At 40.8% G+C, this 6,000-nt stretch overlaps 1 protein-coding gene across 7 annotated transcripts in view; it reads right to left on the bottom strand.

The window, feature by feature from the left end:
• Nucleotides 1-427: 427 nt before the first annotated feature.
• Nucleotides 428-6,000, bottom strand: part of ANK3 (ankyrin 3) — a 699,134-nt gene continuing 693,561 nt past the window's right edge. For all 7 annotated transcript variants that reach the window (XM_054436350.2, XM_063669954.1, XM_054436348.2 and 4 more), the window contains one exon: nt 428-1,862. The gene's annotated coding sequence lies outside the window, so the exon portion shown is untranslated. The remainder of the gene's footprint in view (nt 1,863-6,000) is intronic.

Below are 6,000 nucleotides of genomic sequence, written 5' to 3'. Positions count from 1 at the left end.
TTGCTTTTTAAGAGAAGTTAGCAACTTGATTATGTGAAATCTCCCAACTTGTAAGAACGGACAATAAATGTGAATTAATAAAACAAAACAAAAAGCGCTGTGGGCTAAAAGCAACTGCATGTTGATGGTTCCTAGAAGTGCCAGTCAAATTTTTGACATGCTGGCTATAGTATCTCCAATTCTTCACTTTTCGAGATGGCCTGAACAGATGTGGGCAAAGCTTGTCAATTAATCTTTAATTCTTGGCTCCCTCATGAAATGCACAGAATTTATAAGCTGGGAGCTTGCAGGGCACATATGAATGTTAGAGTCTATCTCTTCAGTGACCACAGAGGCACAAAGAGGACCAATGGGGTGGATTGGCCAGGACTCATATGACAAGGGATTAGACAACTACCTTTTGCCAGAAAACACAAGGAGACTGTAGAGCACAGATAGGTGAAGAGTTTAACACAATTTATTTTATGCTTAAATAATCGACTAGGTCATCCAGTGTATGGTTTTTCATACATATGTCATTAGAGCTATGTGTCAATGAATGCTGATTTTATGTGAATATAATCAACAAATTAAAGAATTTCACCAAAACCCAAATAAAAATGCCCTTTAAAACACAGCAGCCTTATTAACCTAATATGAATGACACTGCTAGAATGGTTACAAATGATTGGCTTACTGAAAGGTGTCTACATCTTATAGCCAGTACACAATACAGTAATAATTTTACAGCGTGCTGCCATTCTACTAGCTAAGGATTTCTGTTCAGTCCTTTTTAAATACCCCCGACTGGGGCCTTTTATGAGCACCATCCACCTCTAAAGCGGCAAGCATTTACCCCCTTTTAAGCACTAACAGATAGCATCCCCCCACCCTCTAAAGCAACTACCGTATAGGTTATTTTTTTTGTTGTTTTTAGGTCATTTCATTGAAAAATTGGCAATAGCAACAAATATTAGATGAAGGGCTTTGTGTTTACAGATAAAATCTTTTGTGTTGCAGTATACTGTAGTGTTTGCAAAATTGGAAAAGATTTAATCAAAATAAGGTGATACACATGCATCAAAATATTAGTATTCTGAAGAAAAAAATTTTTCACAGAACTACAGAATTCCTCATTTTGGGAATTATTTAAATTTGCAGCAGATTTTAAAGATTTGTTTTTTTTTTAAAATCAAGCTAGCAGTTTTGCATATACAAACATTATAATTGCTAATATACAAGAATCAGTGAAGAGTCACCCCCACCCAGAATCCCTCCCTCCTCTTCTAGGGTGAAGTCACTTGAGACCCCTATTTGTTAAATGCATTTGCAATATTCTGTTTGTGTTCTAAGAGGCAGTGCCTTATCAACATTTTATTCTATTTTTCTGTTAGAATTTATACAGTGTTATTATTTACAGCAAAACTATCGATGTTTTAAAAAAGAAATAGTGTTTATACCCTGACAGTTTGGGTCCAAGAAAAATAAGGCGAGCTGTTGTAGATTTAGTAATTTTAGTGTTTCTCTGTGATTTGATCATTCCATCTCCTTCTGTCCCTTCTGATGGCAGGAATTTCTTCCTTTTGTAAATGACACCAAATTACTTGAGATAAACTGTTAACAGCATGGCTTCTTGTATATACACTGCATTGCTAATTGCACACGCGCCAATCCGGAAATGAAAGTGATTTCCATGCTCTGTAAATTGGCTCATGCTAAATTAAAATGTGGGTGGTTTTCTTTTCTTTTCTTTTTGCATAAAAAAAAATCATGCCATTAATGTGTGGAAGCAGCGAACACACACACACTTCTCGGTGAATTTTTACTTCCTGCTGACATTTCTTCCACGAATTTCTCAATACTGGCAGTAAAAACTTATGATCCTGTGGAAAGAGACAGTAGATGGTGAGTTTAGCTTTCTTTTTCTTTTTTTCTTTCTTTTTTTTTTTTTTTTTTTTTTTAAGACAACTAGTGTAAGCCTTACTTGCCATTCAATAGAAAAGTCTTAGGGAATAGAGGCCCTCCATTCCCTATGGGGTGGTTTAACATGATGCTGCTACCTGCTAGATGCCTTAGAGGACAAGGCCCTAAGGTGTACTGGAAAGCTCTTAGAAGGCAGTGACCTTTTCTAGGTGACCTCCAGAGAGCCTTGCTTATTATTGTATCTGTGTTTTGTAATTGCACCAGACCACCTGGTTCAACTTTTTTTTTTTTTTGAGATGGAGTCTTGCTGTGTTGCCCAGGCTGGAGTGCAGTGGCCCGAAATTGGCTCACTGCAAGCTCTGCCTCCCAGGTTCACACCATTCTCCTGCCTCAGCCTCCCGAGTAGCTGGGACTACAGGCGCCCACCACCATGCCCAGCTAATTTTTTGTATTTTTAGTAGAGATGGGGTTTCACCATGTTAGCCAGGATGGTCTCGATCTCCTGACCTCGTGATCCGCCCACCTCGGCCTCCCAAAGTGCTGGGATTACAGGCATAAGCCACTGCGCCTGGCACTCAACTTTTATGTAACAAAGTTGTGAGTTGTTTTTGAGTTGCCATGGACACCCCCAGGATGAAGGTCACATAATCTGAGCATGCCCAGATGAACTAAATATGCAAACATAGGAGGAACCTAAGTTCTCAGACTGAGGAGCTAATTAAGAAGCTTATGTCTCATGGCAGGATCCAGTCAGATACAGCCTTGGTGTCACCCCATTGCAGGATCCAGTCAGATCATGCCTCATTACCCTATGCTTCTGAAACATGACCCAGCCCCCAGCTTGGAGAGACAGATGAGTGGTACCGCCTGTCTCCTTGTCAGTCAAGTGGCAATACACCTTTCTCCAGCAAAAACCTGGTGCTTCGGTGTTTGGTGTTTGACTTTCCATTTTGCACGGGCAAACTCCCAGTTTGGTTCGGTGACAGTTTTAGACTGTGTTGGGAAGACCCTCTTCTAGTTCTGTCTGAAGCTCTGGTTATTCAGCTGCTTGGGGAAGCCATTTGTAGCCCTTTGGGCCTTAGTCTTATCTGTGAAATAAGGTGGCTGAGAGAGGTAATCTCTGAGCCTTCCCTAAACATCAAAATGTAAGGAGTTCGGGACTTCCATGAGCAGAAACGGCCAGAGATGAGTCAGGATAGAGCATCTCAGCTATTTCTGAATGCTTTGTAAGTCTCTCACTTCTCCAACAATTCAACTAATCTTTCAAAAGGAAGAAAAGCATCATTACTTCATTACAATGAAATTTCTTTTCCATAACCAAATTAAAATTAAAGACAAACTTCTACCACTGCAAAGAACTTTCACTTTTCCTGTCCATGTCAGTCATAATGGGACAAATTAATTTTATTTGCGCTTTTTAGTGGAGGCTCCACTGAGAATGTCTTGTCTTGCTGGAGGATTCCTGCATAAAGCATCTGTGTTTTATAACCAGTCTTACTGTGTCAAAATAAATCATTCTTTGGCAGAGGTTTTCATACTTTTGTGCACTACTGTGGTATGAATTTTCCTTTTCCGTAAAACAAAGTTCTTCCCATATATTGTCTCTCCTCCTTGTTCAGTGTGAAAAGCTGACAAACTTGCATGCCTGCCTGCCTGAGAACAAGATACAGCTCCTATAGAAATCCTGAGTAAGGCAGGAACAATTTTAAGAATAACCCTGCTCACTCCCATATAAACAACAGACTATATTTGCAGATCTAGGACAACCTTTAGAATTCGACTTCTCTTGGGGCCCAGGAGTGTTTCCAGTGACCTTGAAGATGTTTACTTACCTCAGACAAGTATCTTCCTCTTTAGATGGGTCACCTAGGACAACCCGGCTTAGGGAAACATGTTGGTACAGCACTTCCTCTCTCTGCCCCCCTAGAGGACCTGGCTTCCTTTTTAGTACTAAAAGTGCTACTGACCTCCATGCCCCAGGTCACTAATGCTTGGAGCCAAGAACATGAAAGTATCAATTCCTCCTATGTGATTTCAACACCCCTCCCCTGTGACTCTGCTGAGGTTCCAAAGAAGGAAAGTGACTCACTTGGGTAGATCATCTTGCAGAAGGTGGGCAAATCAGAAGATGATGATCAGGATTTTCTCACCTGTTTTTATCATTTAATCCTAATCTTGTAGGCACCAGGCTTCTTAGATGGTCCCATGATAATGTTACTACAGTCTCACTCCCTGCTTTCTCTAAACCCCTCCCCCTGACTTTTTGAAGCTTGATATATAATTTGTATATCATACTTCAGCTATTATACATACATAGCTGCTTTTTTTTTTTTTTTTTTCTGAGACAAAGTCTCACTCTGTCGCCCAGGCTGGAATGGAATGGCATGATCACGGCTAACTGCAACCTCCGCCTCCTGGGTTCAAGCAATTCTCCTGTCTCAGCCTCCCGAGTAGCTGGGATTATAGGTGTGTACCACCACGTCCAGCTAATTTTTTGTATTTTTAGTAGGGATGGAGTTTCACCATGTTGGCCAGGCTGGTCTTGTACTCCTGACCTCAAGTGATCCACCTGTCTCAGCCTCCCAAAGTGCTGGGATTACAGACATGAGCCACTGCGCCTGGCCTAGCTTGATAATTTTTAATATTTATGTAGATGTGTGATCATCACTACTTTTCTCCATGTCTCCTAAAAACCAACCCAACTTCCCAGGTTAATTTCGTAATGAGTAGCAAGGCCTTTCTCTTCTCACCTCAATCCAAGCAAATGTTATCTTTCTGGATATATTGGATATGTTTCTATCATTTTAAAAAATGCTGTGAATTATGCCCACTTATATTCCAGTGAGGCTGTTTTGGGTGATTTTTTTTTAAGTGGGAGTTAGTTCCTCTTACAACTTTTTCTTTTCTTGGTTATGCAATCAGAGCCTGTTGGCCCCAACCACACTGGGTACAGGAAGGTCATTCGTTGGACAAAAGACTTTACACCAAGTACAATGTTGCATAAAAAGCATGAGAACCTTGGCTAAGTGACTGTGTACTTGCTATAAAAATATTGACACTTGGTATAAACTGTGATGACAGCGCCATCTGATGGGAAGGTGTGAGGGCAGAAGCCATCAAGATGACATTTCAGAAATAGAATTTTGACTCATCTCCCTTTTCTGGTTTAGATAATGGATATGAGATAGATGCAGTTGCACTTAGGAATCTGTCTTTCTTTGGGTTTTGTATGCCTTTCAAACCTAAAGGTGGGAGAAACTAAATCAGAAAACCAATCATTCCTTTTAGCCATTTCACTGTATTTTTAAGAAACATTTTAAAATATACGAAAACAGGGCCACGCACAGTGGCTCACGTCTGTAATCTCAGCACTTTGGGAGGCCAAGCCAGAGGCGGGGGAGGGGGGCGGATCACCTGAGATCAGGAGTTCAAGACCAGCCTGGACAACATGGTGAAACCCAGTCTCTACTAGAAATGCAAAAATTGGCTGGGCGTGGTGGCAGGCACCTATAATCCCAGCTACTCAGGAGGCTAAGGCAGGAGAATTGCTTGAACCCAGGAGGTGGAGGTTGCAGTGACCTGAAATCGCACCATCATACTCCAGCCTGGACAACATAGCGAGACTCAGTCTCAAAAAAACAAACAAACTTGGAAACAGCAATTCATTGGATTTTCATGGCGGCTGATACTTTACAGTTAAATATGTACTGCATATATCACATCTTCAAGTCAGGAGCATGCTCTGGTACAGAACTGACTTGTCTTTTATAGGCGAATGGACATACCTGTGGATTTTAGACTCTAATGCCTAGCTTTAAAAAGGGTCTCCTATCTTTAGTTTGGCATCTGAAGCTCTCTGGTCCAGCCCAATGAAACTTTTTAGGCTTAATTCCCACTGTCCTCCACTGAAAAATTGTTTTGCAATCTCCAGTGGTTCTCAAACTTCGTTGCACATTAGAATTACCTGGGAAGATTAAAACAACAACAACAATATCCAGGCCACATCCCATACTAGTTTATATAGAATTTTTCGGGATGGGGCCAGCATCAAAAATTTTTAAAAACTCGTTAATTTGAGAGCCAGTCAAATGTTCTGGA

This window comes from Pongo pygmaeus, chromosome 8 (assembly GCF_028885625.2).
Source record: "Pongo pygmaeus isolate AG05252 chromosome 8, NHGRI_mPonPyg2-v2.0_pri, whole genome shotgun sequence".
Classification (NCBI taxonomy): domain Eukaryota; kingdom Metazoa; phylum Chordata; class Mammalia; order Primates; family Hominidae; genus Pongo; species Pongo pygmaeus.
Note: the sequence above shows the minus strand (reverse complement) of the source record. Positions and strands in the feature narration are given on the sequence as shown.